The sequence below is a fragment of the Erinaceus europaeus genome, chromosome 15, assembly GCF_950295315.1.
Source record: "Erinaceus europaeus chromosome 15, mEriEur2.1, whole genome shotgun sequence".
Classification (NCBI taxonomy): Eukaryota; Metazoa; Chordata; class Mammalia; order Eulipotyphla; family Erinaceidae; genus Erinaceus; species Erinaceus europaeus.
In genome coordinates this window covers 68,784,106-68,806,307 of record NC_080176.1, presented here as the reverse complement: position 1 = coordinate 68,806,307, position 22,202 = coordinate 68,784,106, and positions in this window count along the sequence as shown.

The following is a 22,202-nucleotide window of genomic DNA, read 5'->3' as shown; positions in this document are numbered from 1 at the left end:
ACAACAATAAAAAAAACAAGGGCAACAAAGGAAAATAAATAAATATAAAAAAATAAAAAAGAATAGTGACCATGTACTTTCAGATAGTGGAGGAAACCTATATTTATTGCCTGGGATAATGATGACTGAGACTATTCATGGAAGAAAATTCTAGCAATTGAATTGGAGAAAGAGCATAATGGCTATTGAAGAGACTTCATGCCTGAGGCTCCTAAGTCCCAGTTTCTATTCTACACACCACCAAAAAACAGAGCTGAGCAGTGCTCTGGTTTTTGTTTAAGTTATGCTATTTGAGAGGGTGTTTTCTGTGAGATGTGACAGAAATGAACACAGTATCACTGATAGTAATTTTTTTGGTTTCTGGGGTAATGAATATCTATATTCATTATCTATATTCATTATCTATCTATCTATCTATCTATCTGTCTATCTACCTACCTATATATCTATGTATCTATCTATCTATAATTTATATGTCTATTGGATAGAAGGGAAGATAAATTGAGAGAGGAACGAGAGGTAAAGAAAGACACCTGCATCTCTGCTTCACTTCTTGAAAAACTTCTTCCTACAGGTGAGGACCAGAGGTTTGAAACCTGTGCATGGTGAAGTGTGCACTCAGTCAGGCTTGCCACCAACCAAACCTACACTACAAAATTAATGTGAAGTAAAATTTGAATGTCTGCTACCAGCAATACCTAGAGGGTCAACAGTCTTATTTTGGGGTAGTGTTTTCTTCTTCCTTTTTTTTCCATTTTAGTTTCCATGTTTATTTTTTGTTGTTCTTACACTTTAGTCATCTATATTTCAAATATGAGCAAAGCCCTCTGGCTGCTGTTCCCTACCTCTTACTTCACTTAACATAATCACTTCTAGTTCCATCTACTTTGTTCCAAATGATATGATCTAATTTTTTTTTTAACTACAGAGTAGAATCCCATTGAATATATATGCCACAACTTCTTTATCTTTTCATATGGTGTAGGCCACTTAGGTTGTTTCCAAACATTAATTATTATAAATAGTGTAACTGTGAATAGAGGGGTGTATATATACTTTTAGATAAATGCTCCTGAGTCCTTTGGATATATGCCTAGACTTGATATTGCTGAACTGTAGGCTATTGATATGTTTACTTGTTTAATTATTCTCTAAGCAATGAACAGCCATATGGAGAAAAATAAAACTAGACCAACAGTTAACCACTATGTACCAATATCAGATGAAAGTAAACAAAATACTTAGATATTAGATCAGAAACTATAAAATACATAGAAGAAAACATAAGAAACATACTTCAGAACCTTTATAGCAAAGATGTATTCGGGGATTCAACCCCATGGGGCTAAGACGATAAAGAAAGAATAAGCAGATGGAACTACATCACACTAGAAAGTTTCCACATATCAAAAGAAACTGCCCCAAAGATAAAAAGGCTAGCCAAGCAATTAGGGGAAGCTATATGCACATCACACATAAAACACAAGATTGATAGTGATATATTATAAGGAAATCAAACAGTTCCACAACAAAACAGCCAAGAACCCAATTTATAAAATGTGCACTCTTCTAACCGAAATGATTTTGTCTTTTGGTACTGTGTCATGTGCTTATGTTGGAGAAATGTTTCATTCTCCCAACACTTTCAAGGGAGGAGTACTTTTTATTTAAGAAAGGAGACATTAACAAAACCATAGGATAGGAGGGGTACAACTCCACACAATTCCCACCACCCAATCTCCATACCCCATCCCCTCCCCAATAGCTTTTCTATTCTTTATCCCTCTGGGAGTATGGACCCAGGGTCGTTGTGGGTTGCAGAAGGTGGAAGGTCTGGCTTCTGTAATTGTTTCCCCGCTGAACATGGGCATTGACTGGTCGGTCCATACTCCCAGTCTGCCTCTCTCTTTCCCTAGTAGGGTGGGTCTTTGGGGAAGCAGAGCTCCAGGACACATTGGTGGGGTTTTCAGTCCAGGGAAGCCTGGCCGGCATCCTGATGACATCTGGAACCTGGTGGCTGAAAAGAGAGTTAACATACAAAGCCAAACAAATTATAGATCAATCATGGACCCAAATGTTGGAACAGTGGAGAGGAAGTGTTGGGGGGTACTCACTGCAAATTCTAGTTTACTTCTGCTTTCAGGTATATATTTTGCAGTAGTTTATAGATATGTGTGAACATATGCTCTCTCTCACAGAAACTGGTGTATATCTAGGTTTTGGGACTTTGTTAGAAAGTGACCACCTGAGATGGAATTAGAGTATACTATGAAAGGAAAGGTCTCACCCAAGTAATGAAGCTGAAGTCTCTGGACACAGTCTGAACTGAAGCATGTTGAGGTGGCACTCATTGCATTGATTAGGTTGCGATCAGCAGATGCAATATTATTTGATATAAATTGGGAGAGGCATGCGGGAAAGTGGTCCCTACCCTAAGGTTCCAGGACTGGGGGAAATATAGGCTCTATAGTGTAGATGTGAGGTTCCTGCTATCTTAGGGTTCAAAAAGACAATGGATAGTTATTGTTATCATCACATTATTTGGTAATTGGGTTAACTTTGAAAAGTCCCTTTGTTAGGGTTTGCTGTACAGTACCCAGTATCTTGTATATAGCTGTGCCACCAGTTGCTTCTGATCTACTTGGTCTAGGCTTTTGAGATAGTCCACATATCAAAGACACAGCCTATACTGCTACATCTTCTTTTAATCTTTATTTATTGGATAGAGACAGCCAAAAATCAAGAGGAAAGGGGATGATAGAGAGGGAGGGAGACAGAGGGAAAGAGAGAGAGAGAGAGGGAGAGAGGGGGGGGAAGAGAGCTGCATCACTGCTTCACTAATCACAAAGCTTTCTCCCTGCAGGTGGGGACTAGGGGCCCGAACCTTGGTCCTTGCAAATTGTAACATACGCCTTCAACCAGGTACATCACCACCAGTCCCATTGTTACATCTTTAGAGAGACAGACAAGAAAGAAAAAATAAAATGTGTTTGGCTTTTTAAGTGAAAAGAACTCAGTTACATATAAACTAAGTGAAGATTTTAATAAAGATTGAACTGTGTATATATCCATTCAGATCATTTTGGTGATAGATTTCTCAGCTTTACAAAATTAACAATTTACTGGGGAGAAACCCTACATGATAATTAAGTGATTGTAATTAGAAACAAAGATATGATTTAATTTGCTCCACTTTGGAAATGAAATAGAAATGAGCTTAGAGGGGGTACATGAGCTAAATCTTTGCATATGTAACAAAGGGTTAAATTAGATTTGCTTACTTGAAATTACCTTTGTGGTATATTAGGCCTGGCTTCTCTCACTGGCTTAATCATACAGTGTTAAGTTGTAAGTTATACAATTACATGTCTACTATTTTTTCTATTTGGAAGGATAGGTAAGTGAAGGTTAATTTTTAGATGATCAGGATAAATTGGTTTGTAATTAGTTTATAGAGATGAGGATGGACTTTGATTATAGAGAAATAGACAAATTATCAGAGTCCCAATAAATTATCCCTGAACATTATTCCCACCACCTGTTGTGACAGAGTAAATAATAATTATTAACTCCCTTGAAATGGCCGCTGTGTATTCAGATGAAGTAGACATAAAGAGAAAATGGCTTCTATTTTTCTGTTCCCCAAAGGGAAAATAATTGTGAGGATATAGAGACTATGGAAATCAGGAACTTGATCTCCTTGTCAATAAATTGTGGTCACTGTGTCTCTGCTTAGTCATCTTCTGATTTCTGGCTTTTGGTACTGTTCACATTAACCACTCATCAAGTTCTAGCAATGCTATCTACTTCTAAAATCAATCTCTGCTTCTCTTCCTGCGGTTACTAATCTGGTCAGAGAGCAGAACTCCTGGTGACTATAGAATCAGCCTCTCCTCTATTGAGTAATCTGACTCTGTCCCATACTTAATGTCAAGTAAAAGTGTCAAGTAAAAGTCCTTCAGTTGATTGAATCTACACTCTTTATATAACATGTGACCCCCTTGGGAATCCTCACCCCCATTATCCAATAATTCCTTCCATATATATTTACTTATGAAATGAAGTTAGAAAATATAGTTGTGGGAGTAAGGTGTTAGCGCAGTGCGGGTTAAGCACCGGTGGCGCAAAGCGCAAGGACCAGCATAAGGATCACGGTTTGAGCCCCCGGCTCCTCACCTGCAGGGGAGTCACTTTACAAGTGGTGAAGCAGGTCTGCAGGTGTCTATCTTTCTCTCCCCCTCTGTCTTCCCCTCCTGTCTCTATTTCCATCTGTCCTATCCAAGAATGATGACAACAACAATGATAACTACAACAATAAAACAATAAGGGCAACAAAAGGGAATAAATAAATATTTAAAAAAAGAAAATATAGTTGTTCTCCCATGTCCTAAGTCAGCATTGCTTTAATGCCTATAATAAGACATTCAGTTAAATCCCCCTTTTTGTTATTGATCCTAGTTTAACTTTTCACCACTTCATTACAGAACAGTCAAGTTTCTATGACTTTCTGTTCATGTTTTCCCTTTCTTAAATTCATCCTCTCATAACTAGTTAAGTATCACACACATTGGAGCACAACACACAGCACATACTTTTGGATATTTCTGCTCTTTTTCAATGTTTATATCTTTTTTAAAAATAGGATATTAATAATTTAACAGATCTGGTCTCTATCTAGCTCTCTTTCATCATTTCCTTTCTTGAGTTTTGTTTCCCTACAATTTAAAACTGTTTATACCATTCTCTATATGCAGTGGACCACCACAGCGGATGATCAGCAGGAGAGTCAGGGGTCTCGGAAGGTGACGTCCCCGGTGGGTCAGGAGTCGGCGCAAGGGAGAACAGAAAACACCACACTCATATGGAGGGTGAATCTGGACTCATTTAATAGTGAAACTGCATTAGTTTTTATACTTTTTCAGGTTACATTCAGGTTACATAAACATCTAGCTCATAAGGAAGTAGCAATAAGCATCATAGTCTTGTGACTTTGGTTGGGTACATGTCACTCCCTCTTTTTACTGTAAAGAATGGTACAATACTTAGTATCGCCCTGTTCTCAGGGGAGGTCATACTTAGAATTGTTTTTGACTCTTGCTGAGGGCTCTTTCTATCATTAATCTTCTATGGGGGACATACGGATCTTTGCCTAGTCATGGGCCACTGCTCATCTAGATCTAGTAAAGTTTAACTATTAACCTTTTTTTTTGTTTTGATACATCAACTTGTACCTGGGAGGCCTCAATATCTGCATTCTTTCTTTGAGGGGCAGGTCATAACATGACTTCTTTTGTCTGTCTATGTTGACCCACCTTCCCCACTTTCATAACGTAACTTTCAAATATGCCCCTGTGTAAGGGAGAGGGGGTGCTTCTGACCCTCCATTCCCACCAGGCACCGCCAAAGCGCTATTAATCAATTGTGACAGTATAATTATTTGTAACAATAAAGGGGGGAGAATGCATCATCCCATTTCTCGTCCTTCCTGCCCAGCTTCCTTGAAGTCTGAATGCAGGTCCAGAGGAGATGACCCTGTCAGGATCCCTGGCGTTCTTGATGGGGTGCCGCATTTCCCTCTTTTTTATTTAGTTTAAAGTGATGGAATTCAGTTTGGAGCTGTCTGATGGATCTGGAGAGGAGCTTGAAGAGGACTGGAAGAATAAGCAGAACAATTAGTAGTATGAAAACAATGCCTCCCAGTGATATGAGAATATGTAGCCAATTAATAGGGTTGAGAGATGTTAAGCCCTCTTTTAGAGATTGGGCAAATCCCCAAACATCGGGGTTATCTAGGGAGGAAGCGCTTATGGCGCTAATCTGGGCTTGAAGGGTATCAATGTCATGGGAAATATTAACATGGGATTATTGTTAGAGACAGTTTGTACCCAATATGTATCAGAGGAGCCAAGGCCTTTATCTCTCTGGGTTGTCTTGCAGCTGGGGGTGTCTGTGGATGTCAAGGGTAAGAGGAGTAGCTGAGCCACCCGTTGACCTTTAGTAATGGCTGCGACCCCATATGGGAAGGAGATCATGAGCTTAATTTTTCCTGTATAATCATTATCAACAACACCTGGGGTGATCTCAAGCCTCAGCCTCTCTATCCTTTCTGTCAATTTTCATAGGTCTCTGCATCTGCAGGCATTTTGTCTCCTTCTCTTTTGTTTGTTGGATGGACCTCTCTGGTGGCCAGTGGGCTTCATTATCCGTACGGGAGAAAACACAAACATGCCCTCGTCCCCATATGAGGATGGGATATGGTCTTTTTTAGGACCCTTACAGGGGGTCTTTCCATTTAACCAGTGCATATCTACTGTTAGTTGTAGTTTTTTAGAACCTATCACTGGCAGATTTTCTTTGTGTGCCCAAATTTAAAATATTAATGGTAAAGAGTGTTCTATTTTTTTTAAATTTTTTATTTAAGAAAGGATTAATGAACAAAAACATAAGGTAGGAGGGGTACAACTCCACACAATTCCCACCACCCAATCCCCATAAACCACCCCCTCCCCTGATAGCTTTCCCATTCTCTAGCCTTCTGGGAGCATGGACCCAGGGTCATTGAGGGTTGCAGAAGGTAGAAGGTCTGGCTTCTGTAATTGCTTCCCCGCTGAACATGGGCGTTGACTGGTCGGTCCATACTCCCAGTCTGCCTCTCTCTTTCCCTAGTAAGGTGTGTCTCTGGGGAAGCTGAGCTCCAGGACACATTGGTGGGGTTTTCAATCCAGGGAAGCGTGTCCAGCATCCTGGTGGCATCTGGAACCTGGTGATTGAAAAGAGAGTTAACATATGAAGCCAAACAATTTGTTGAGCAATCATGGATCCCAAGCTTGGAATAGTGGAGAGGAAGTGTTAGGGAGGTACTCACTGCAAACTCTAGTGTACTTCTGCTTTCAGGTATATATTTTGGAATAGTTTATGGATACGTGTGCACATAAGCTCTCTCTCACAGAAACTGGTGTATATCTATGTTATGGGACTTTGTAAGAAAGTGAACTACCTGAGAAGAAATTAGAGTGTACTATAAAAGGAAAGGTCTCACCCGAGTAATGAAGTTGAAGGGTTGTCATTCCACACATGAAGTCTCTGGATACAGTCTGAGGTGAAGCATGTTGAGGTGGCAATCGTTGCGTTGGTTAGGTTGTGATCGGCAGATGCAATATTATTTGGTTTGGATTGGGAGATGCATACGGGAAAGTGGGCCCTATCCAAGGGTTCCAGGACTGGGGGAAGTAGGGGCTCTATAGTGGAGATGTGAGGTTCCTGCTGTCTTAGGGTTCAAAAAGACAATCGATAGTTAATATTATCATCACATTATTTGTTAATTGGGTTAAATTTGAAAAGTACCTTTGTTAGGGTTTGCTGTACAGTACCCAGTATCTTGTATATAGCTGTGCTATTGGATGCTTCTAATCTACTTGGTCTAGGCTTTTGAGAGAGTCCACATATCAAATACATAGCCTATATATTAAAAAGATTCAGTTTGTCATTTGAAAAACTTTGAGACATACAATTGATTTCCTCCCTCTCATATTAATTAACTACTGATTTATATGTCTACATTTTGCTAGGAGTGTACATAAACACCATTCCCACCACCAAAGGACTGTGACCCATCCCTCCCACCCACTCCCACCCCCCACTGTCCCAGGAAGCTGCATGTCTACCCCTCACCACTGGGTTTTTACTTTGGTGCCCTACTTACAATTTGATCAGGTCCTGCTTTTAGTTTCCCTTTCAGATCTTCTTAGTCAGCTTCTGTTGACGAGTGAGATCATCCCATACTCATCTTTATCTTTCTGACTTAGTTCACTTAACATAATTCCTTCTAGCTCTGTCCAAGATGGGTCAGAGAAGGTGGGTTCATTGTTCTTGATAGCTGCATAGTATTCCATTGTGTATATATACCACAGCTTTCTCAGCCACTCATCTGTTGTTGGGCACCTGGGTTGCTTCCAGGTTTTAGCTATTATGAATTGTGCTGCTATGAACATAGGAGTACACACCTCTTTTTGGTTGGGTGTTATGGAGTCCTTGGGGTATAACCCCAGGAGAGGAATTACTGGATCATATGGAAGGTCCATGTCTAGACTTCTGAGAGTTTTCCAGACTGCTCTCCACAGAGGCTGTACCAATTTACATTCCCACCAGCAATGTAAAAGGGTTCCTCTGTCCCCACATCCTCTCCAGCATTTGTTGCTGCTGTCCATTTTGATGTATGCCATTCTTACAGGAGTGAGGTGGTATCTTAGTGTTGTCTTAATTTGCATTTCTCTGACAATCAGTGACCTAGAGCAGTTTTTCATATGTTTGTTAGCCTTTTGGATCTACTCTGTGGTGAATGTTTTGTTAATTTCCTCTGCTCATTTTTGGATGGGGTCATTTGCTTTTTTGGTGCTAAGTTAGCTGAGCTCTTTATATATTTTGGTGATTAGTTTCTTGTCTGATGTCTGGCATTTGAAGATCTTCTCCCATTCTGTGAGGGGTATCTCTGTTTGTTTAATAGTTTCTTTGGATGTGCAGAAGCTTTTCAATTTGATGTAGTCCCATTGGTTTGTTTCTGCTTTAGTCTTCCTTGCAATTGGGTTTGATTCATCAAAGATGTCCTTGAGGTGTATGTGGGAAAGTGTTTTACCAATGTTTTCCTCTAAGTATTTGATTGTTTCTGGTCTGACACCTAGGTCTTTGATCCATTGGGAGTTGATTTTTGTTTCTGGTGAGATAAAGTGGTTCAATTTCATTCTTCTGCATGTTTCAACCTAGTTTTCCCAGCACCATTTATTGAAGAGAGCCTCCTTTTTCCATTTAATCCTTTGGGCCCCCTTATCAAAGATTAGATGCCCATAGGTGTTGGGATTTACTTCTGGGCTTTCAATTCTGTTCCACTGGTCTGTGTGCCTATTTTTGTTCCAGTACCATGCTGTTTGATGATGATGGCTTTATAATATAGTTTAAGGTCTGGGAGTGTGATACCTCCATTTCTATTTCTTTTCCTTAAGATGGTTTTGGCAATTCTAGGTGTTTTCAGGTTCCAGATAAATGATTGTAGTGTTTGTTCTATTCTCTTAAAGAAGCTTGGTGAAATTTTGATGGGTATTGCAATAAATTTGTATATGGCTCTGGGGAGAATATTCATTTTGATGATATTTATTCTTCCAATCCATGAGCATGGGATATCTTTCCATTTCTTGATATCAGTTTCTATCTCCTTGAGTAGTGACTCATAGTTTTCAGTATACAAGTCTTTCACTTCTTTGGTCAACTTTATTCCTAGGTATTTGATTGATTTTGCTGAAACAGTAAATGGGAGTGATTTCTGGATGTCTTCTTCTTCAGATTTAGTGTTTGCATAAAGAAATTCCACTGATTTCTGTACATTGATTTTGTACACTGATACCTTGCTATATAGCCTAATAACTTCCAGTAATTTTCTTCTGGATTCTTTAGGTCTTTCTATGTATAGTGAGAGCTTGACTTCTTCCCTTCCAATCTGTATTCCTTTGATTTCTTTCTCTTGCCTGATTGCTATGGCAAGAACTTCCAATACTATGTTGAAGAGTAACGGTGACAGTGGACAGCCCTGTCTAGTCCCCGATCTAAGGGGGAATGCTTTCAGCTTCTGTCCATTGAGTATGATGTTGGCTGTAGGTTTGCTATATATAGACTCCACTATCTTGAGGAATTTCCCATCTATTCCCATTTTTTGTGGAGTTTTGAGCATGAATGGGTGTTGGATTTTGTCAAAGGCTTTCTCTGCATCTATTGAGATAATCATGTGGTTTTTGGCTTTGCTTTTATTGATGTGGTGAATGACATTGATTGACTTACGGATGTTGAACCAGGCTTGTATTCCTGGGATGAATCCCACTTGGTCATGATGAACAGTCTTTTTGATGTGTTTCTGTATCTGGTTGGCCAAGATCTTGTTTAATATTTTGGCATCTATGTTCATCAGAGATATTGGTCTGTAGTTTTCCTTTTTTGTTCTGTCCCTATCAGGTTTTGGTATCAGGGTGATGTTGGCTTCATAAAAGGTGGGAGGGAGTATTCCTGTTTCTTCAATCTTATGGAATAACTTAAGAAGTATGGGTATTAAATGTTTCCTGAAAGTTTTGTAGAATTCATTTGTGAAGCCATCTGGTCCAGGACTTTTGTTGTTGGGGAGATTCTTAATAACGGTTTCAATTTCTTTGTCTGTGATTGGTGCATTTAGATTTTGTAGTTCTTCTTGGTTCAGTTTTGGAAGTGCATAGGTTTCTAGGAATTGTTCCATTTATTCCAGATTCTCTAGCTTGGTGGCATATAGTTCTTTATAGAAGTTTCGCAGGATTCTCTGGATTTCTGTGGTGTCAGTTGTGATGTCTCCTGCATCGTTTACAATTCTATTAATTTGAGTCTTCTCTCTTTATTGTTTGGTGAGTCTGGCTAGGGGTTTGTCAATTTTATGTAATCTTTCAAAGAACCAACATTTGGCTTCATTGATCTTTTATATGGTTCTTTTATTTTCGATGTTGTTTATTTCTGCTCGAACTTTAGTGATTTCTGTCCTTCTGGTTGCTTTAGGGTTCCTTTGTTCCTCTTCCTCTAAGTCCTTGAGGTGTGTAGTAAGGTCGTTCATTTGGGCTTCTTCTTGGTGTTTAATATGTGATTGTATGGCTATAAGTTTCCCTCTCAGTACTGCTTTAGCTGTGTCCCAAATATTTTGATAGGTTGTGTCTTCATTTTCATTAGTTTCCAGGAGCATTTGAATTTCCTGTTTCAGTGAGTCTCTGACCCAGTGGTTCTTAAGGAGCATGTTGTTTAGTTTCCAGATTCTGTGTCTTTTAATAATTTTCCGTTTGTTGTTAAATGTTAGTTTTACCCCACCTTGGTCTGAGAAGATACTTGGGATGATTTCAGTGCTCTTGAATGTACTGATGCTGTCTTTGTGGCCTAAGATATGGTCTATCCTTGAGTATGTGTTATTTGGATTTGAAAAGAAGGTGTATTCCAGTTTTTTGGGGTGGAGGATTCTGAAAATGTCCAAGAGGTCTAGTCTGTCAATCTCTTCATTCAATTCTCTTGTATCTTTATTGGTTCTCTGCTTTGTTGATCTGTCTAAGTGTGAGAGTGGGGTATTGAAGTCTCCCACTATTATTAATATTACTATTGATGTATTTTTGAAATTCTTTCAGTAGATGCTTAATGTATTCAGATGGTCCCTCGTTGGGTGCATAGATGTTAATAATTGTTAAGTCTTCTTGGCTGATTGATCCTCTAATCATTATGTAATGTCCTTGCCTATCTTTTATTACTTTATTTAATTTAAAATCTATCGTGTCTGAGATGAGAATGGCTGTTCCTGCCCTTTTTTGTGGACCGTTAGCCTGTATGATAGTTTTCCATCCTTTCACTTTAAGTCTGTGTTTATCTTGTTGTGACAGATGGGATTCTTGCAAGCAGCACATGGTTGGGTTATGTTTTCTGATCCCTCCCCCACCCTGTGCCTTTTGATGGGTGAGTTTAAGCCATTGACATTTATTGATATTATGGATTTAATGTATTGTAGTGCCATTGTTCTAAAAAAAATTTGTTTACTCTGATATATTGCAAGTCTTATAGTGATGTTCTTGTTTATAAGAGGTCTTTTAGTACCTCTTTCAGGGCCAGTTTGGTGATGGTTGCCTCCTTTAACTGTTGTTTGTCTGAGAAGGTTTTGATCCCTCCATCTAGCTTGAATGAAAATCTAGCAGGATATATTATCCTTGGTTGAAACCCTTTTTCATTCAGGGCTCGATAGATATCTTGCCACTCCCTTCTGGCTTTTAAGGTTTGAGTGGAGAAATCTGCAGATAATCTTATGGGTTTTCCCTTGTATGTGACTTTTTGTTTCTCTCTTGCAGCCTTTAAGATCCTTTCTTTATCCTTACTTCTTCTCATTGTGACTATGCTGTGCCTTGGTGTCTTCAGGTCTGGGCTGATTCTTTTTGGTACTCTCTGGGTCTCTTGCACCTTGATATCCTTTCTGTTATTCAGGTCTGGGAAGTTTTCTTGTATTATTTCCTGTAGAATGTTTGCTTCCCCTTCCTCTCTTTCTTCCTCTACAGGTCAATTATACCAATGTTACTTCTTTTGATATCATCCCATATGTCTCTGTTGTTGTTTTCAGTTTCTCTCTATCTCTTTTTAAGCTCTTTCACCTCTTTCTTAGTTTTCTCTAACTCATCCTCTGTCTGACTAATTCTGTTTTCTGCTTCTGTTAGTCTGCTTTCCCTTGCCTCAGCTTCTTTCTTCATTACAGCTATTTCAGCTTTCAGTTCTATAATTGCCTCAAGATAATCAGTATTTTCCTTGGGGGTCTCAACTGTTGTTTCCCTAACACTGCCATTCTTTTCCTCCAATGTTGTTTTCATTTCTGTCATTAATATGTTTATTATTGCTTACATACTTTTCTTATCTATGGGTACTTCTGGCTGATTTGTAGTTTCTTCTGGGCTCTTGTCTTCATTCATTGGAGTAGCAGTTTTATTTGTTTTTAATCTACCCATTTTTTAATTTATGTGTTTCTCTTTTTTTATGCTCTGTTGTTCCTCAGTTGTTGTGTCTTGAGTACAAGTAACACTGTACTAAATACCTTTATGACAATTGCACTCACCAGCCTCCGGAATTACAGTAGCAACTGAAGTAAGTATTGAAGTAGTTTAATCGTTACCAGTTAGCCAAACAATTTCTCCAGTCTGTGAAAAAATAGTAACCAAATCCCAGTGAAGAAAGAGAAAAGAAAGAGAGGATAGCAAGAATATACAGTTATGCAAATCTACTATCCACTGAATATTCTAGGGGTAACAAGAGGGGAAAGGGAACTAGAGCAGAGATACACACATAGAGAGTCCACTCTGAGTCAGATTTCTTCCCCAAAGTAATTCACAAATTCAGAAAGGCAAAGAAGAAAGAAGAAGTGTATGACAAGATTAAAAAAAAAAAAGAGAGAGAGAGAGAGAGACAAGAGAGAGAAAAGGGAGAAGATAAGAAAAAGAGTTGTAATTAAAGAGCAGTGCAAGGAACTTCCCAAATGTGTATCAGTGAATTCAAAAAAAACACCCTGTTTGGTGGTAGGGGTATCCTGCTAGGAGCTGGTCCCCAGAGACTGATTATGGGGGGGGGGGGAAGGAAGGATGTATGCTTGAAAATTAAAAGGAAGAAAAAAGAATTTTTTCCCCTACTCTAATTCTTAACCCAAATTAAGTTATAGTCATCTCTTTGTCACCGCTATGACACCTTATTGGCTGGCCTGCTAAAGGCAGAAAATCCTATTGTTTGCTGGGAGTGTGTTTGGAGCTCAGTGGCTAGCAGCTTCTCCATCTGCCATCTTCCAGGAAACCCCCCCTCTAGACATTTTTAAAGGATTTCTCGAAAATGAAAACTAGCTCCAAGTCCTTTGATCCAATGAGAGCTATACTCAAGAAGTCTTTGGATCCGCCCTCAGGGTCGCGGTGGTCCCTGGAGACTCCCAAGAGAAAGCCCCCAAGCTATAGTGCTCTCTCCGGGTCCTCTGCCCACCACCCAGCAGCGCTCTGCAACCGGCGGAGGAGCCGCCTTCCCGGGCGGAGGACAATGCCCAGCGCACTCGCCTTGCCCGGCGCCACCTGGGAAGTCTGGAGCCCCGCTAGTCCGTGTCACCTTTACTCTAATTCTTAACCCAAATTAAATTATAATCACCTCTTTGGTGTCACCCCTTATTGACAGGCCTGCTAAAGGCAGAAAATCCTACCGTTTCCAGAAGATGTGATCAGAGAACACGCTGTTAGCAGCTTCTCAGTCCGCCATCTTCCCCTCCCCCCCCCGAGTGTTCTATTAAGAATGTTGTGTGGAATCTCTTCTTGATGGGGCGCCGCATCTATACTACTAGGTTGTTTTTGCATCTGCTCTCCTGGACTTGCTTTTATTTATTCCCCAAGTAATAAATTCTCCCCACCCCATTCTTCTGCTACCAATTGCTTGACTAAGGCTATAAAAAGTTGAAGACTCAAGCTCTTCCCACCTCTCCCAGAATGAGTTATATAGCCCCTCTTTCTTAGGTGATGTTACATGGCTCCAGACAAAGGGATAGAGTTGGTATTAAGCTGTTATTATAATTATCTGTTTAAACAAATGTTCATGTAATCATTTAAAGCAGAGCCTATACTGTAAAAATATCTTTATATTCATAATGCCTGAATCAATGCCCAGTATACAGTAGCTTAACATACAGCCAGCACATACAAGAATTAATGTATCATAGTCTGTTATTTTTATTTTATGGAGGAGAAAGCTAGTGGTTCAGAGCATTAACATGTAATTTGTTGTAATAGTTTCCACTGCTCCTTTCTGTGCCTCCAAAGCTGGAAGGCTAGCTAGAATCCACTTTCATTTACTTTAATCTTTAAAAAAAAATTTTTTTTTATTATTATCTTTATTTATTGGATAGAGACAGCCAGAAACTGAGAGGGAAGGGGGAGAAAGGGAGTGAGACAGAGAGACACCTGCAGCCCTGCTTCACCACCTGTGAAGCCTTCCCCCCCTGCAGGTGGGGACTGGGGGCTCGAACCCAGGTCTTTGTGCACTGTAACCAGTGCGCTTAACCAGGTGTTCTTTATTCTTTATTATTATTTTTTTAATTTCTTTATTGGGGATTTAATATTTTACATATGACAGTAAGTAGAATACTTTGTACATGCATAACATCACCCAGTTTTCCATATAAAAATACAACCCCACTAGGTCCTCTGTCAACCTTTTTGGACCTGTTTTCTCCCCCCAACCCATCCCAGAGTCTTTTACTTTGGTGCAATACGCCAATTCCAGTTCAGGTTCTACTTGTGTTTTCTCTTCTGATCTTGTTTTTCAACTACTTACTGAGAATGAGATCATCCCATATTCATCCTTCTCTTTCTGACTTATTTCACTTAACATGAATTTTTCAAGGTCCATCCTAGATCAGCTGAAAATGGTGGAGTCACCATTTTTAATAGCTGAGTAGTATTCCATTAGGTATATATACTACAACTTGCTCAGTCACTCATTTATTGTTTGATACCTGATTTGCTTCCAGGTTTTGACTATTACAAATTGTGCTGCTAAGACATATGTGTACAAAGATCTTTTTGGGTGGGTGTGTTGGGTTCTTTAGGATATATCCCCAGGAGAGGAATTGCAGGATCATAGGGTAGGTCCATTTCTAGCCTTCTGAGAATTCTCCAGACTGTTCTCCACAGAGGTTGGACCAATTGACATTCCCAACAGCAGTGCAGGAGGGTTCCTTAGAGTTGACAACCTTGCCAGCATTTGCTGCTACTACATTTTCTGATGTATGACATTCTCACAGGAGTGAAATGGTATCACATTGTTGTCTTTATTTGCATTTCTCTGACAGTCAAAGATTTGGAGCATTTTTTCACATGTTTCTTGGCCTTTTGGATTTCTTCTGTAGTGAATATTCTGTCCATGTCCTCTCCCCAATTTTGAATGGGGGTATTTGTTTTCTTGTTGTTGAGTTTGGCGAGATCTTTATATATTTTGGTTGTTAGCCTCTTGTCTGATATATGTCATGTAAAGGTCTTCTCCCATTCTGTGAGGGGTCTCTTGGTTTGGGTAGTGATTTCTTTTGCTGTGCAGAAGCTTTTTGATTTGATGTAGTCCCATAGATTTATGCTTGCCTTAGTCTTCTTTGTAATTGGAATCGTTTCATTGAATATGTCTTTAAAATTTATGTAGGAAAGAGTTCTGCCAATATTTTCCTCTAAGTATCTGATAGTTTCTGGCCTAACATCCAAGTCCTTGATCCACTTGGAATTTACTTTTGTATTTGGTGAAATACAGTGGTTCAGTTTCATTCCTCTGCATGTTTCAACCCATTTTTTCTAACACCATTTGTTGAAGAGACTCTGCTTTCCCTATTTAATAGTCTGGGCACCTTTGTCAAAGATTAGATGTCCATAGGTGTGGGGGCTTACTTCTGGGTTCTCAATTCAATTCCACTGGTCAGTGTGTCTATTCATGTTCCAGTACCAAGCAGTTTTGTTGACAATGGCCCTATAATACAATTTGAGATCTGGGAGTGTGATGCCTCCAGTTCTGTTCTTTCTTCTCAAGATTATTTTGGCAATTATAGGTTTTTTCTAGTGCTGGATAAACATTTGTAGCATTTGTTCTATTCTCCTAAAAAATGTGGTTGGGAACATGATGGGGATAGCATTGAATTTATAGATGGCTCTGGGTAATATATTCATTTTGATGATGTTAATTCTTCCAACCCATGAACATGGAATATCTTTCTACTTCTTTGTGTCTTTTTCAATTTCTTTGAGTAGTGACTCATAATTTTCAGTATACAAGTCTTTCATTTCTTTGGTTAGATTTACTCCTAGATATTTTATTGTTTTTGTTGATATAGTAAAAGGAATTCATTTCTGGATTTCAACTTCTTTAATTTAGTGTTTGCATACAGGAATGCCACTCACTTTTGAATATTAATTTTGTATCCTGACACCTTACTGTATTGCCTGATGATTTCTAAAAGTTTCTTCCTGGGTTCCTTAGGATTTTATATGTATATTATCATGTCATCTACAAATAGGAAGAGTTTGACTTCTTCTCTTCCAATCTGTATCCCTTTAATTCCTTGCTCCTGCCTAATTGCTATGGCAAGAACTTCCAACATTATGTTGAATAGTAATGGTGATAGTGGGCAACCCTGTCTAATACCTGATCTGAGAGGAAATGCTTCCAGTTTTTCACCATTGAGTATGATGTTGGCTGTAGGTTTGCTATATGTATACTCCACTATCTTGAGGAATTTTCCATCTATTCCCATTTTTGTAGTGTTTTGATCATAAAGAGATATTGTATTTTGTCAAAAGTTTTTTCTGCATCTATTGATATTACCTTGTGATTTTTGGTCTTTCTTTGATTGATGTGATGGATCATGTTGATTGATTTATGTATATTAAACCAACCTTGTATGCCTGGGATAAACCCCACTTGGTCATGATGAACAACCTTTTTAATATACTGCTGTATCCCGTTGGTTAGAATTTTGTTCAATATTTTAGCTTTGACGTTCATCAGAGATATTGGTCTGTAGTTTTCTTTTTTGGTTGTGTCCCTGTCTGCTTTTGGTATCAAAGTGATGTTGGTATCATAGAATCTGGAAGGGAGTATTCTGGTGTCTTCAATCTTCTGGAAGACTTTTAAAAGTAGAGGTATTAGTTCTCCTTTGAAGGATTTGTAGAATACATTTGTAAAAGCATCTAACCAGGACTTTTATTCTTGGGAATGTTTTTGATAACTGTTTCAATTTCATTAGCTTTGATGGATCTGGTAATGTTATCTAGTCTCTAGGAAATTGTCCATTTCTTCCAGGTTCTCTAGCTTGGTGGAATATGGTTGTACATAGAAGTCTCACATGATATGCTGAATTTCTGCAGGGTCTGTTGTGATATTTCCTCTTTCATTTATGATCCAGTTTATTTGGGTCTTCTCCTTTTTCTGTTTTGTGAGTCTGGCTAAAGCTTTTTCGATTTTGTTCATTCTTTTGAAGAACCAACATTTCTGTCTTCAGCCTCATTTATTCTATTCTCTCTCTCCTCTACTGTTTTCTGGAGTTCATCTATTTTGTTACCGTGTTGTGATACTGTTTTAGGTTGTTCAGCTAGTTGTGTCCTTAGCTCAGCTATTTCAGCTTTCAGCTCTCTAGTAACCTTGTGATAATTAGTGTTTTCTTCCAGGGTCTCATTCATTGTTTCTGTATTTCTGATGACAATTCTTTCAAACTCTTTACTCACTCCTGTGATTATTTCCTTAACTAGTGTTTGGATGTTGACCTCATTATTTTGTGCTTCATCCTTTGGGGATGCCGCAGCAAGAGAAACTGAACCCGTGTCTGTGCAGACAGCTGGGAGAGGGGTCAAAGGATCGGCCGAACATGTGTCTGCAGGAGTAGTGGGGGGAGGGGTTGTGGAAGCAGAAGCCGCTGCAGAAGAAAGCAGACAGGTGCCTCCAGGGTAAGTGGGGGGAGGGGTCGTGGAAGCGGAAGCTGCCACAGGAGAAACTGAACACGTGTCTCCGGAGGCAGTGGTTTTGGGGCTGACTGCAGATTGCTTAGGGTGTTTAAGTCTTAAGCAAATATCCTTTAACTCCCGTATCTCAGCCTCAAGGTCACTTAACCTTTGGCAGGAGGCCTTGTACATATCCTGAAAATAGTAAATATAGCCATGATAACCCATGGTGTAGCGAAAATTAAAGCATCTCTGAGATCGAAAACCTGTCCCTAATTGGCTTAGGCAGTATCTCTATCTGCCTACAAGCTGCCTCCAACCACTGTTTGACCTGTTTAAAGGAAACAAACAGCCCTCCTCAAAACATAGGTTAACTCCGGAGGCCTCCTCGGCACTGGAAAGGGTTAACCAGGCCCTCCAGGACATGCACCTTGTTTGATTCTCCCCCTCCTCTCCGGTAAACCTTCTAATCTTCAACTCCACCCCCACAGTAGTAGGGGCATTGTGGCAAGACCATGGGGTTCTTGAGTGGCTTCACACGCCAGTAGGAGGAGCTCCAAGACTCCTCACTGAGATAGATGCGTTAGCATTCATGGTTCACCAAGGGAGAAATAGGTCTGTGCAGGTCTTAGGGAAAGAACCGGGTTTAATTATTCTGCCCTTTTCTCTCACAGATACAGAGTGGCTCATACACCATCATTCTCGCTTTGCCATAAGCTTCGTGGGGTTTCCAGGACAAATAGATAACCATTTTCCTTCTAACAAATTGATAGCTTCTTTACCTCTTTTGCTTCTACTAGCACCTAAACTGCAAAGAGACTCTCACAGCCCCACTGCTAGGCCACTGAGGTATAGATCTTTCCTGAGTTTCCTGGTGAGTTCTCTGACCCCTGGTGTCAGCACAGGGCCTCCCCACCACTGCCCCAGATTCTGAGGGCAGTAGTAATGGAGACTCACAGTTAAATTTGGTGAGTCTTAGGGCAGTCCTCTCCTCCTTTCAGCCATCTTTTTGTTGGTGAAACAGACCAGAGGTGGTGTCTCAACTGATAAATTGCCAGACTATTACCAACCACTTAATCTCTCCCTAAGCTCCTCTCTGTTCATGAGCCACACATGTTTGCACTCACTGGTGATTTGGTGGGTTACTAAAGTTGTTCTAATCCTGTCTTGTTCTGGTCCCAGATAGTCACCTTTGGTATTCCTAATTGACCCGGTAGAGGAGAAGAGAGAAATGCAGCTTCTGCTCCTCTGTATCCCCCCTTTATTATTTTTTTATCCTGAGCACTGCTCAGTTCTGCTTTATGATGGCACAGGGGACTGAACCTGGGACTATAGAGCCTCAGGCATGAGAGTCTCTTTGCGTAACTATTTTGCTATCTACCCCCCAATGCATTTTCCTTAGATTTACTTGCCAGCATTGCTTTGATTATTTCAACCAGATTCTCTCAGCTGGGATCAGTGCTATGACAGACTTATATACTCTTTCTCTCTGCCTGCCTTTTTTTTTTTTTTGCTTCCAGAGTTATTGTTGCTCCTGGAGGCCATTTTTTCCCATTTTTGTTGGCCTTGTGGTTGTATTTCTCGTTATTGTTGTCGTTGTTGTTGGATAGGACAGAGAGAAATGGAGAGAGGAGGGGAAGACAGAGGGGGGAGAGAAAGACAGACACTTGCAGACCTACTTCACTGCTTGTGAAGCAAGCCCACCATTACAGGTAGGGAGCCAGTCTCCTTGCACTTTGCTATCACCCGGCCCCTTCTGCCTGTCTTTTTTCTTTCTTTCTTTCCTTTTTCCCTTCTCTATTTCTCTCTATCTCTATATAAAAAAAGGGGGGGGGGCGACCAATGTGTCCTGGAGCTCCACTTCCCCAGAGCCCCACCCTACTAGGGAAAGAAAGAGACAAGCTGGGAGTATGGATTGAACTGTCAACACCCATGTTCAGTGGGGAAGCAATTACAGAAGTCAGACCTTTCACCTTCTGCATCCCACAATGACCTTGGGTCCATACTCCCAGAGGGATAAAGAACAGGAAAGCTATCAGGGGATGGGATGGGATGGGATATGGAGTTCTAGTGGTGGGGACTGTATGGAGTTGTACCCCACTTATCCTATGTCTTTTGTCAGTGTTTCCTTTTTATAAATAAATAAACTTTAAAAAAGGGGGTGAGCATTTCTGCATGTGCTGCAAGGTGGGTAAAATGAGAACTGTCTGACTTTCTGCTACATTTAGGCAGTATTACAGGTATCATGTCTGAGTTGAACATTTTTAATCATTTCTTATAAAAGTGTAGAAGTTTTTAACTCTTCTAATCACAATTTCTGTTTGTTTGCTTTCATATTTTGACAGAGTGAAGTTATTTATTAATGAACTGCCAGACAATTACACTGAACTTTCATATCCTTTCTTCCCACAGCTATCAAAGAGCATTTACTATTTTTTCTTTCATGTATCTAGGCCAGAATATGTTACACATTCAATTTAACCTTATTAAGGTAGTGAGAATCCAGGTGGGCACCTAGTCTAATGGAGACTGCTTCCTAGTTCTTTATCTGAACTTGGCTTTCCACACACTGTAATTTTAAAAGATGGCTAGATATTTCAAATTCCTGCAATTTATAGGATCTGGACTATTTCCATGGCTTGGGGGAAAATCCACTCCTTTAATTTATATTTCATCTGGCTAGGTTTTAAAGAGATTTAGATAGAATTAGCCATTTGGTAGTGTAGAAGAAAATGAAATACTTTTACTTCTTATTAAACATTGCCTATCTGTAAACTCCCAGGGAATCCACAATCTTTGTTCCTATGGATATAAGAGCTAAATATTAGGGTCACCAAAACTGGATGTCTCAGTGTTTTTCAAACTGTGGTAAAGATAATATTTCTGGTATCTCAGACTAATGATTTTGAAAAAGTGTTTACAAAAAGAAATTACTGTACAAAGGAATGAACACAGGGGCATGCAAATATTAAATATTACTAAAATATTTAAAATATTACTAAGATAAAGAGATGTAAAATTGTGTTGTCAAATTGTGTATATTTCCCAAGTAGCACACTCAAATTCTGTACTTGTCATGGGCTGGTGATAATTGGCAGAATGTTGTCATTCTGTGATGTTGTTTTCACCGGGCTGGCTTCACGGGTGGGTAACAGACGACCAGGGACTCATGGTTGAGCTGTAGGCAGTATCTCTTTATTCATGCAGGACGCAGCACAATCTAAGATGAGCTAAGCTAAACTCAAGTTAAAGTACCCTAAAACTCACAATGCTGTCTTTATATATACTTGCCAAGTAGGGTGGAAACAGGATGTGACATAGAGAGGGTGGAGAGAAAAGTGACTGGTGAAAATCAGAGTGTGACAAGGAGGGGGTGGAACAGGCGAGAATCCTATCACTGAACCACCAATGCCCTGGAGGGAGTGCTTTATGTAAATGTAAAAGTGATTTATGTAAATAGACCAAAGCTTTGAATGTGATTAAATCTATCCCTATATAGGCATATGGTTAAACAGAAGTCAGGGGGAGATGGCATACTATCCAACACTGTGAAACATGTAGAGAACTGTGCTATACAAACTCGGGTTTTCCTTGGTTGTGCAGAAACAAATCAACAACTGTCTTTGTGTCATTCTTTGCCTTGGTTACACTAATCTCCAAGTTTCTCCCACTTCAAGAATCTTATAGATTGGTGCTACTCAATAAGGATATAATGTAATCTGTACATGTAGTTTTTCACATTTACTTAAATGTTAATATTTCTTTAACAGGAAAGAGAGGGAGCCAATTCAACCCTCTAGCATATGTGGTACAAAGAATCAAATTAGAATCTCACACATGTGAGTCCTGTGCTCCTCTACTAACCTACCACTTTTCCTATTACAATTTTTAAAACTTTAAGTTATTTTAATCAGAGCACTGCTCAACTCCGGTTAGTGGTTAGTGATGTCTGGTTAATAGGGCCTTTCGTGTCTAGGTAAATGAGGTTTATTGAATAATCCAACCACTGTGCTATTTGTCCAGATCAGCTTTGTATTGTCAAATTTACTGGTAGCTATATTTAAAAAATGACAGAAGCAAATAAAATTAATGTTGATAATATTTTATTAACAATTAAGCATATGATAAATATTAAGTATTCTTTAAGTATAATATTAAGTATTAAGATTTTACATGCTTTTTCTCTTGGTA